The sequence below is a fragment of the Cetorhinus maximus genome, chromosome 4 (genome assembly GCF_964194155.1).
Source record: "Cetorhinus maximus chromosome 4, sCetMax3.hap1.1, whole genome shotgun sequence".
Lineage (NCBI taxonomy): Eukaryota > Metazoa > Chordata > Chondrichthyes > Lamniformes > Cetorhinidae > Cetorhinus > Cetorhinus maximus.
This window is the reverse complement of record NC_135882.1, coordinates 33277450-33290523: the sequence shown is the minus strand read 5'-3', so window position 1 is coordinate 33290523 and position 13074 is coordinate 33277450.

Below are 13074 nucleotides of genomic sequence, written 5' to 3'. Positions count from 1 at the left end.
AGGTGGTGGGCGGGCGCCTCCTCGTAGCAGACGTAATGTACAAGAATGCTCCACTCCAGTTAATTAACGTGTACGCCCCGGCACAAAAGGCCAAGCGACTGGCGGTTTTTCAGCAGCTCCCACTGCTGCTGGTGACCTCCAGGCCAGTCATTCTGGGCGGTGACTTCAACTGCATCATTGATGCGGCTGGACGATCCGGCAGGGCCGATAGCAGATTGGACGCTAAGTCCAGATCCCTGATGGAAACAGTTAAGGATGCCAAGCTGTGCGACGTCTTCAGCCTGCAGACCCTGCAGACGGAGCGCAGAGTAGATACACCTGGTCGCAGCTAGACGGGTCCATCTGTTCCAGGATAAACTTCCTGTTTGTGTCCCGTGCGTTCGCGGTCAGATCCACTGACGTCAAGCCAGTGTTCTTCTCTGACCACTGCCTCCTACTGGCTGACTGTCACTTAGAGGAAGACCAGAGGGTGGGCAGAGGGGCATTGAAGCTAAACGTGCAACTGCTGACCCCAGAGAACTTTGAGGGGCTCAAGAGGGATTACAAAGGTTGGAGAACCGTGAAACCCCTCTTTGAGTCCCTGACACACTGGTGGGAAGCAGTCAAGGGAATCATCAAGAGGTTTTTCATCCTCAAAGGTGCACAGAAAGCTAGAAAGGAACAGAGGGAAATGTCCCAACTCCAGAAAAACATGTATAATCTGCTCCGGCTGCAGTCGATGGAGGTCTATGTCAAGGAGGAACTCCAAGAGGTGAAGAGCCAGCAAGCCTTGCTCTTTGCCTCGGAGGCCTCCAAGATCATCTTCCATTCCAGAGTCCGCTCCGTGGAGCAGGATGAGACGTGCTCACGTTTCTTCTTCCAAAAGGTACACACAGAGAGCCTGAAGGAAGAAGACGGCTCAGTAAAGTCATCGCAGTCCGACATTTTGAGGATCAGCAAATCCTTTTATGCAGGACTGTATGACGTGAAGCCCACAGACAGCACGGCCTCCCAGTCCTTCCTGTCCTCTATCACAGAGGTCTTAGACGACAGTACAGGGGAGAGCCTGGACAAACGGCTAACTCCTGACGAACTGACTAAGGCCCTTGAGTCCTTCGAGAAGAGTAAAACTTCCGGAAGCGATGGCTTGCCGGCGGAGTTCTATTTGGCCCTGTGGGACTGGATCGGCCCAGACCTGCTAGAAGTGTACGAGAGTATGCTCCTGGCCGGCAGCATGTCAAAATCCATGAGGAAAGGCATCATCACCCTCATCTACAAGCACAAGGGGGAAAGGGAGGAAATTAGAAATTGGCGACCCATTTCACTGTTGAATGTGGACTACAAGATTCTGTCCAAGGTTATCGCCAATCGGGTCAAGTCCGCTCTGGGATTGGTGATCCACCCTGACCAGACCTGCACTGTGCTGGGCAAGAAGATCTCTGACAGCCTCGCGCTGCTCAGGGATACGATTGCCTATGTGCAGGACAGGGGTGTGGACACCTGCCTCATCAGCCTGGATCAGGAGAAGGCCTTTGACAGAATATCGCACACCTACATGGTGGATGTGCTCTCCAAAATGGGGTTTGGGGAGGGAATTCGCATTTGGATCCAACTGCTCTACACTAACATCAGTAGCGCAGTCTCAATCAATGGGCGGGAATCAGATAGCTTTCCAATTAAATCTGGAGTCAGGCAGGGCTGCCCTCTCTCCCCTGTCCTGTTTGTGTGTTGCATAGAACCCTTTGCTGAGTCCATCAGGAAGGATCCGGGCATAAGAGGAGTGACAATCCCAGGCAGTGGAGGCACTCAGGTCAAAGCCTCCCTGTGGATGATGTCGCCATCTTCTGCTCAGATCCGCTGTCGGTGCGCAGACTGATCCACATCTGCGACCAGTTCGAACTGGCCTCGGGAGCCAAGGTAAACCGTGGGAAGAGCGAGGCCAAGTTCTTTGGGAACTGGGCTGACCAATCCTTTGTCCCCTTCACCGTCAGGGCTGACGGCCTGAAGGTGCTGGGGAAATGGTTCGGAGGGACCAGGGCATGCGTTAGAAACTGGAAGGAGCGAGTGTCTATGGTGAAAAGAAAACTGGGCATGTGGTGGCGATGCTCCCACTCCATTGCAGGTAAGAACCTGGTCATCAGGTGTTAGGCACTCTCGCTGTTGCTGTACATTCCAGACTCCTGCGCGATGGCGATCACCCGATCCATCTTTCGCTTTATCTGGAGGTCGAAAATAGATCGTGTCCGCAGGGATGCGATGTACAAGCCTCTAGATAAAGGGGGAAAAACGTGCCCAACATCGCCCTCATACTGATGGCCACCTTTGTGTGCGGCTGCGTCAAGCTGTGCGTAGACCCTCGGTATGCAAACACCAAGTGTCGCTACGTGCTGAGGTTCTACCTGTCCCCGGTGTTGCAAAGGATGGGTCTTGTCACGCTGCCGCAGAACACTCCAAGTAGTTGGACCATGCCGCACCACCTGTCCCTGGTGGAAAAATTTGTGCAGAGAAACACCTTTGACCACAAGTCCATCAGGCAGTGGTCAGCACGTAACGTCTTAGAGGCCCTGCGGGAAAAGGAGAAGGTGGATCCTGTGGGATGGTTCCCCGAGCAGACTGTTAAAGTCATTTGGCAGAATGCCTCATCGCCAGAACTTTCCAACAAGCACCAAGACGTAGCTTGGCTGGTGGTGAGAAAGGCCCTCCCTGTCATATCCTTCCAACACGCCAGGAGTCTCACCCCCTCCGCACGTTGCCCTCGAGGCGGCTGTGGTGGGGACAAGACCGTTGTTCACCTCCTTGTGGATTGTGCCTTTGCAAAGAAAGTCTGGAGAGAGATGCAGTGGTTGCTGTCGAGGTTCATCCCGAGCAGTTCTGTGACACAGGACTCTGTGCTCTACGGGCTGTTCCCAGGGACACACACCGAGATGAACATCAACTGCAGCTGGAGGATCATCAACTCAGTGAAAGACGCTCTTTGGTCTGCCCGAAACTTGTTGGTCTTCCAGCGCAAAGAGTTGTCCCCGACTGAGTGTTGCAGACTGGCACATTCCAAGGTCCAGGACTACATGCTGAGGGACGCACTAAAGCTTGGGGCAGCCACCGCAAAGGCGCAATGGGGAAAGGTCGCTGTCTAAGACCTTTCTGCCATAGTGCACCGAGGGGCTGGGAACTGTTGAGAGCCCCTCGGGCTGTACAGCTCAAAATGAATGTATGCAGTGAATACTGTGTGTAATATAAATGTATTGAAGCACCTCAGAGTGCAACATGATGTTTTTTGATAACTCCAATACCATTGTCTGATTGTCCGCAATGACCATATTGAAATGATTGTAATATTCATTGATTGTATTGATGCACCTTGTGATACATGTGTAAAAGTTGAATCTGATTGTACTTATGTGATGGTGATTTTGAAATAGTTTGGAATGTTCTGCAAGATATTTTATGAATAAAGTATATTTTTCAAAAAAAAAACCTTTCCCGTGAGGGCAGCCATTGCTGCCAGAGGGCTTTGTCCATGAGCCTTGGATTGCCCATAAAGGAGGGCCCCCCTCACCCAGCCCAGCAGGGAGACCACCAGGTTTCACCTGGCAGTCTCCCCACGTGGTGGTGGGCCCTCTAGATGAGGGGAAAATGCCAGGGAGGTAGTAAGTGCTCTTAATCAGCTACTTAAATTGTTCAGTTAGCCTCATGGTAGGTAGCCAAGCCACCAATTTTCCCGTCGCTGGAAAAACAGCATGGTGGCGGGGAGATGTTAGGCACTCTAATCCGATGCCTTCACATTCTGTTTTGTCAGCCTTCCCACCTTCTAGCCCATCACCAAAGTGCCTGGAAAATACCTGGACTTTTGTGTTTCATGACTGAGACTCCACCCCTACCACTGACAGAATCTGCCCCCATCAAGATCAGGGCCATAGTTCTTTGGTGACATTGTTTCTATAGAACCTGGAGCATGTTTCAACTCCTCCTGAATTTTTTTCATCAGCCTCCAATATGAAAGTAAACTAGCAAGAAATATAAAAAACAGACAGAAAGAGCATATGAAAAGGAAGAGAGTAGCTAAAGTAAACATTGATCCCTTATGGGATGAGACTGGAGAATTAATTATGGAAAAAATAGAAATGGCAGAGACTTTGAACAAATATTTTGTATCTGTCTTTACAGTGGAAGACACAAATGTATCCAAGAATAGCAGAAAAGCAGGATGCAAAAGGATGGGAGAGTTTAAATCTGTCACTATTACCAGAGAAAAATACTTGGAGAATTAATGGGACTAAGGGCTGACAGGTCCACTGGACCTGATGGCCAGTATCATAGATCTTAAAATAAGTGACTGCAGAGATGGTGGATGCATTGGTTGTAATCTTCCAAAATTCCCTAGATCCTGGAGAGGTCCCAGCGGATTGGTAAACTGCAAAAGTAACATTTCTATTCAAGAAAGGAGGTAGACAGAAAGCTGGAACCCATGGACCAGTTAGCCTGATATCTGTCATTGGGAAAATGCTAGAATCCCCATTGTTAAGGAAATACTAAAATAACATTTTGAAAATCATAATACAATAGAACAGAGTCAACATGGTTTTATGGAAAGGAAATTGTCTTTGACAAATTTGACAAAGATGTTAAAGTTCTTTGAGGATGAAGTAGGGTGGATAAAGGGAAACCAGTATATCTATTTGGATTTTCGAAAGGCATTCCATAAGGTGCCACAAAAGATTACTAAACACGACAAGAGCTTGTGGTATTGGTACATCATATACAGGATTGGCAACTAACAGGAAACAGAGTCAGGATAGAAGATTATCTTCAGGTTGGCAAACTTAACTTGTGGAGTGCCACAGGGATCAGTGCTGGGGCCTCAACTGTTTACAACCTGTATTGATGATTTGGACCAAGAATATTGTAGTCAAGTTTCTGATGATACAAAACTAGGTAGGAAAGCAAGTTGTGAGGAGGTCACAAAAATTCTGCAAGAAGATATAGCTAGAGTGGGTAAAAATTTGGCAGATGGAGCATAATGTGGAAAAATATGAGGATGTCCACTTTGACAGGAAGAATAGAAAAGTAGTATATTACTTATCTAGAGAGAGACTGTAGAATTCCTGAGTACAAGCGGATCTCTTGTACATAAATCACAAAAGGTTAGCATGCAGGCACAGCAAGTAGGAAGGCAAATTGAATGTTGGCCTTTATTGCAAGAGGGATGGAATATAAATGTAGGGAAGTCTTGTTGCAATTTTACAGGGCATTGTTGAAGCTACATCTGGAATACTGCATACAGTTTTGGTTTCCTTATTTAAGGAGAAATATACTTGTATTGGAGGGAGTTCAATGAAGGTTCACTCGGTTGACTCCTGGGATGAAGGGGTTGTCTTCTGATGAAAGGTTGAACAGGTTGGGCTGGCACTCATTGGAGTGGAGAAGAATGAGAGGAGATCTTATTGAAACACAAGATTCTGCGGGGGCTTCACTGGCTGATACTGATGGAATGTTTCCCCTCGTGAGGAAATCTAAAAGAAGGGGACAGTTTCAAAATAAGGAGTCTTCCATTTAAGACGGAAATGAGGAGTAATTTCTTTTATCAGTGTTATGACGTGGCAGATGATGTGTGCCAGGTGGATCAAATCCATGAGGGAAACTTGATCATGCAGTCGCAACTGTTTTGCAAATTGTATTTAATTTCAAGATGGGTGCCCTGAATTCAGAAGTAATAAGACTACCACAACTTAAGAGGTTTTGCGAAAACTAAATTAAACATTTATTAACAAAATAAAAGATTTCAAGCCCATACATAGGTCTAGAAATTACTACTACGATAACTCCTAAAACCCCTAAATAACCTGGCTCCCAGTTACACCTCCATTAAGGCAACTGTAAAAAAACAAATAGATTTAAAGTGACCCAGGAAAAGCAGCACGATACCCTGGACAGTAGAATTCAAAGTGAGTTTTCTCAGCTTTAGTTCCTGTAGACAGCAATTTCGTGCACAGAGGCTGGAGGCTTTTCATACTTGTGTTAGATCTTAGAATTCCTTCTCCTCCAACACATAGCCTCATGTCCTTTGTACATTTCTCCCTTTTTTAACGCACATTCCATTGTTCCAATATGTCTTTGGAACTTTACTTTTCTCATAATATAAATCTTTCATAGTACTAATTTTACTAATTTTATCATTAACCTTTGGGAAAAATAAACACACTGTTTGGTTTAGCTTCTTCTGGCTAGGTATAACATTTTACCATGCCTTTGAAATTCAAACTAACCTAATTTATCTAAAAATGCAAATTTTCGTTACATCTCACATTCTAAAACTTCAGTCATGTTTACGAATTTAGCAAATTCAACATTTCAACACTCCACCCTGCTCTCTTGCCCACATATCTGTCCTTGGCTTGCTGCATTGTTCCAGTGAAGCTCAACGCAAACTGGAGGAACAGCACCTCATCTTCCAACTAGGCACTTTACAGCCTTCCGGACTGAATATTGAGTTCAACAATTTTAGATCTTGAACTCTCTCCTCCATCCCCACCCCCATCCCGTTTCTTCCCCCTCCTTTTTGTTTTTTCCAATAATTTATATAGATTTTTCTTTTCCTACCTATTTCCATTATTTTTAAATGTATTTCCACCCATTGTTTATTTCTACCTTAAGTATTCCCCCACCCCTACTAGATCTATCTGTACCTTATCTGTCCTGTCTTCTACTCTTAATTAGCACATTCCTTTAGATAATATCACCACCTTCAACACCTTTTTGTTCTTTTGTCTGTGACAGCTTTTGGTTATCTCCACCTATTACTGGCTGCTTGTCCCAACAACCCCCTCCCCCCTTAAACCAGCTTATATTTCACCCCTTTCCTATTTTTACTTAGTTCTGTTGAAGGGTCATGAGGACTCGAAACGTCAACTGTGCTCTCCTCCGCCGATGCTGCCAGACCTGCTGAGTTTTTCCAGCTATTTCTGTTTCTGTTTTTGTTTTGGATTTCCAGCATCCGCAGTTTTTTGCTTTTACCAAATTAGCTCCTTGTAGTCGACTAAATAATTCTTCCAGATGTTGTAAATGCTCCCTCCACATTTGTCTGAAAACAATCAAGTTGTCAGTATAAACAGCACAATTGCTCAGTCCTGCAATTAGTTTGTTTTAATGTCTTTGAAATGTTGCAGGTGCATTTTTCATACCAAATGGCATGATTTTAAACCAGTATAGTGCATTTGGCATCACAAAAGTGGATATCTCCTTCGCTGTCTCTGATGACGGTTCTTGCCAATATCCTCTCAGCAAGTCAAACTTTGTGATAAACCTTGAATGTCCCACGTTCTCAATGCAATCTTTCAACCGTGGTATGGGATATGAATTTGCTTTTGCCACCGCATTCACCTTTTAATTGTCCACACACAGTCTTTGGGTTCTATTCAGTTTTGGTACCATCATAATAGGTGAACTCCAGTTACTGCGATTCAACCCAATGATGTATTTTGAAGCATGAATTAAATTTCTTTCTGTACTTGTGATAACTTTGCCAGATTTAATCTATAAGGGTGTTGCGTTATTAAAGATGAAACCTCTACACACACACCATATATAGCTAATTTTGTCCTCCCCAGCTTATTCCCACAAAAAGCTTTATGTGACTGCAATAGCTTCTCCAAATCACTTACTGGAACGTAACTCAATATTACACTAAAATTTTCAAGTACCCCCTCATTACCCAATTTGATTAGAGGAAAATCAATTTCAGAATCCTTCATTTCTACCTCTTTCTTTTTATCTACCACCACTAATATCTCCTTTTGGCTATCTTCCCTGCCAAAGTGCTTTTTAAGCATATTTACATGATACACCCTCTGCTTCTTTCTTCCACCTGGAGTATTTATTAAACAATTTACTCCTCTCAGTTTCTTTTCAATCTTGTAAAGCTTGCCTTTAACGAGTCACCCAGCACTGGTAACAAAACTAGTACTTTTCCCCCAGCAACAAAACTATGAACTATAGCTTTCCTGTCTGCCTCTACTTTCATCACTTGCTGTGATATCTTTAAATGTTCTCAAGCCAACTCACATGCTCTCTCCAATATTTCTCTGATGTTTGATGCATAATCCAGGAGAGTACATTTTGAATTTTGATCCACCAATTTCTCATAAATCAATTCCAGTGGTCCTCTTACCTTATGACCATGGACTACTTCAAAAGGACTGAATCTAGTCAATGCATTAGGAACATTCCTAATAGCAACAAACAAGAATAGAATTCCCCTATCCTAATCCTGTGGATAGTCCTGACTATACATCCTCATCATAGATTTTAAAGTGTGATGCCATCTTGCCAAAGCCCCTTGTGATTGAGAATGATAAATTGTTGACTTAAAGTGGTTTTTCCCCAAACTGTTCATTACTTCCTTAAACAGCTGTGACATGAATTTTGAATCCTGATCTGATTGTATTCCTTTTGGTAAGCCATATCTTGTAAAAGATTTAGTCCACTCTTCCACAATTCTCTTTGTTGTAATATTTCTCAAAGGTATGCTTCAGGAAACCTTGTAGACACATCCATTATTGTTGGTAAGTATTGATTTCCACTTTTGGTCTTAGGGAGGGGTCCTACACAATCAATCATGACCCTAATAAAAGGTTCTTCCTTCCTAAATGTCCCCCCATTGGAATTGAGCTATTCTTAGGATCTCATTTCTATATCCAAATGGCATAATAATCTGATGCACTTCCCTCCAGTTTTCATCTGCTAAAACATGATAAGGCTGCCATTTTTTCATTAACATATTACCCTTAAGGTAATAACATAATGGAATACATTCTGCCTCTGTTTCTGAGTAAGCTGTCTGATATAACTCTTTTATTTGCATATCCCTTTTCTGTAACTCTACCAACTGCCTTGAGCTAAATACCTCAGCTGTATTATCCTCCATTCTTTCTTCCTGAACAATCTTATCAAAAACAGTGTCAGCCAATTGAACTTCCACGTCTTCTCCCTGTCTTTTAACTTCCTGTTCTTCCTGCTTCAATCTGTGAGCCTGTGATATTGTTATCACATGATCTGGAAACAATCCAGGATGCTCTTTCTGCAACACTTCAGTTGAAAACACCTCTACAGGCTGCTCAACTACCACAGGAATCACCCACAACTATGACCCAGCTATATCATTACTTAAAATAAATTGATCGCTGCAATGGGTATTTTTTCCACTACTCCAACAATCACCTCACCTGTTTTCCACTTATTTTTTAAATTTATCTTCCACAATGGAGTAGGTTTAGCATTTTCATGAATCCCACTTATTGCCACCTGTTCCTGCAATACTCCCTCTGAAATATCATTGTCCCAGAACATTAAGGATTGACTCTTAAAATGTGTGTCTCTTAAAATTTTAATATCTTTACCTACACCACCCTGTACACATGGAAATACTTCCCCTTCACATACAAAATCTTTAAACCTTTCTGCAACCTGCTCCTCAGACCTCCCTTCAGTAAATTGTGGACAGATTCCCATTTCTTTACCAATCACTGATTCTTCCTGCTTTATCTGTACACAACCCACTGGTTTTTCTGTGCTTGAACCTCAGAACCCACAATACTTTTACATCCAGAACTTTTCTGCATCCCAATAATCCCAACAGATTTTCCTTGTAATTTGTATGCCCAGCTTTATTACAATGAAAACACCACAATTTTCAAGTGTCACTTCTACCCTCAGCACCTTCCTTTTTATTCTGAGAAAAGAAATCCTGGGAATTTCCACCTACCCCTTCTCTTCCCTGATTACCCACCTTCCTTGTATCTTCCCACTTTCTATCCTTCTTTGATTTAAAAAGGAGACAACAAAGGGTTTAGATCTATGAACTAACTCATAATCATCAGATATCTCTGCTGCTTGCCTTGCCGTTTTAACCCTCTGTTCCTCCACATGAGTTCTCACTACCAAAAGAATTGAATCTTTAAATTCTTTCAAAAGAATTACTTCCCTAGGAGCTGCCTATGTTGTCTCTGTCTTTAATGCCTGTACCCACTGGTCAAAATTGCTTTGTTTTACTCTCTCAAACTCAGTATAAGTTTGCCCAGGTTGTTTTCTCACATTCCTAAGTTTCTGCCTGTATGCCTCAGGAACCAACTCAAAATAGCCTTTTTTACCACATTATAGTGCACTGACATTTCTTCTGACAGTGAAGCATAAGCCTCATGTCCTCTACGTACCAACCTAAATTGTAACAACAATGTCCAGTTTTCCTAAGGCCATTCCATCTGTTCAGCTATCTTCGCAACTTAAATAAAGAATACCTCCACAACTCTTTCCTCAAACCTCAGAACAGCTTGCACAAATTTAAACATCTCCCCACTAGGCTTTAGGTTAAAGGTTTTCTCTTCATCAGAACATTCCTCGGCATCTAATGTCTCCTTTTTAAAATCCAACCTTTTAAGCTGGTACTCTCTCTCTCTTTCTCTCTCTCTCTCTTTCCTTCACTATTTCAAATTCTCTTTCCTGGCGTATTTCTTTCTCCTGCTTTCTGACAGGACCCTTTGGAAGGCCCTTTCTCTTTCCTTTTCTTTTTCTGCTGCCTCTGGTTCCAGTTTTTTTCATTTCCAATTCTTTTCCCATTTTGTTTGCCTCCAATTCAAGTTTTCTCAGTTCCTTTGCTTGTTCAAATTCAAACATCTTCATTTCTAACTAAAGTCTCCTGACCTCCAGCTGTGACTCACTAGTGGCAGGTACCACTTCCAACTTCAAATGCTGTGCTCCCACTTCAAATATGTCAGCTTTCTTTGCCCCTACAGGTAACCTCAACTGCAACTTATCCGCCAACGCTGTTAACTTAACCTTAGATACTTTTTGTAACCTAATCAGAGTTATATATTCTACTTCCAAAACAGTTTTATCCTTGGATGCAGCCATTTTTGCAGTCTCGTCACATTAAAAATCCCTCACACCAACTCCCAAATTCAAAGTGCTTCTCTTACTCATAACCTTAAGATTCACCAACTCCAAACCAACCAAGGAGTTTCAAATATCCCACAAAGAGCCCCCAATTTTGTAATGACGTGGCAGATGATGTGTGCCAGGTGGATTAAATCCATGAGGGAAACTTGTTCACGTGGTCACAACTGTTTTGCAATTTGTATTTTATTTTGAGATGTGTGTCCTGAATTCAGAAGTAATAAGATTACCGCGCCTTCTGAGGTTTTAGAAAAATAAATTAAACATTTATTAACAAAAGAAAATATTTCAAGCTCATACATAGGTCTACAAATTACTACTGTAACAGCTCCTAAAACCCCTAATTAATCTGGCTCCCAGTTACACCTCCATTAAGGCAGCAGTAAAAAACAAATATATTTAAACAGACCCAGGAAAAGCAACACGATAGAAAATATCATGTAGACAGTAGAATTCAAAATGAACCTTCTCAGCTTCGGTTCCTGTAGACAGCAACTTGATGCCCAGAGGCTGGAGGCTTTTCACACTTGTGTTAGATCTGAGAATGCCTTCTCCTCTGACACATAGGGCAGAATTTTCCCATTGGCGTGCGGGGGTGGACCCCGCAAGCCTGCTATAAAATGACGCGTGGTGATGTCGGGCGAGCGTCCAGACGTCTCTGCGTTCCATTGCAATATTTCATTGGGCGGGCGCAGGTTGATCTCCAATGCGTACTTGCCATTAATTAACCGGCCACTTGAGGCGCCAATCAACGACGATTTTTCAGCACCCGTGCAATCTTTGGGCTGGTGCGCGGGTGCAACGGGCAGGCGGGTAGGACACATTTGTATAAACCTCATCCACAGGCAGGATAAGAGGGCTCAATGGGGTCACGAGTGTGCTCCGTCGAACATTGTTTTTTCAAAATTACTGATACTTGCCTGTGTGATCTGCAATACTTCAAAGCGCATACGAGCTGCTGGTCTGGACTCACAACCTTCAGGTCAGCACTTTGCAGTGAGGAATCTTTTCTGGGCCTACAGGTTTCAGGAAGCCTTCCCTTAGCCTGGGAATGGGAGCTGAACTCTCCACTGGAGGCACTCCTTTGAGGAGGAAGGGAGGGATAGAAGCAGGAGGAGGTCAGGAGCGCACATTCAGCCTTCAGGATAGCCCTCTTATCCCGCCCGTGAATGAGGTTTTTACAAATGTGTCCTACCCGCCTGCCCATTGCACCTGTGCACTGACCCGAAGATTGCACGGGCGCCGAAAAAGCGACATCGATTGGCGCCTCAAGGGCCTTAAGTGGCCGGTTAATTAATGGCAAGTGACGTCTGGAGGTCTGCACCTTTGGGAGGACAGGCGCAGGCTCAAGGGGTGCAGGGCCAAGAGGTAGTCCAAGGTGGAAGGGGCCGCAGAAGACGCCTCTATCCTGCTGCCAAGGCATACAGGCGGCGAAGCAGCTACCTCAATATGTCTGAGGTGCAGTGCCAAAGGAGGCCCTGTCTCTGAAGGGAGACAGTCAACTATATCTGTCAGATGATTGGGCCTGAGATCCCCACGAACTGTGAGAGTGGACACCCCATGCCAGTGGCTCTAAAGGTCACAGCTGCCCTCAACTTCTATGCCTCTGGCTCCTTCCAGGGCTCGGTGAGTGATCCTTGCTGTGTCTCCCAATCAGCTGTCCACACTTGTGTCAAGCAGGTTACAGACACTCTGTTCAGGCATGCATTGACCTTCATCCACTACCGTTGGGACCGGCTAAGCCAGACACAGCGAGCCAGGGGCTTCGCGGCCATTGCTGGCTTCCCCCGTGTCCAGGGTGCAATAGACTGTACACATGTGGCCATCAAGGCGCCTGTAGGTAAGCCCGGTGCCTTCGTCAACAGGAAGGGCTTCCACTCCATGAACGTGCAGATAGTGTGTGATCACAGGATGCAAATTCTGCAAGTCTGTGCAAGGTACCCAGGGAGCTCCCATGACGCCTACATCCTCAGACACTCCCAGGTGCCGGGGCTCTTCAGTGCTCCAGCCCGGCTTGATGGATGGCTGCTGGGTGACAAGGGTTATCCCCTCAAAAGGTGGCTCATGACGCCTCTCCGCCATCCAAGAACAGAGGCTGAGCAGCTGTACAATAGGAGCCACGCCTCCACAAGGTGGAGAGAGCCATTGGCC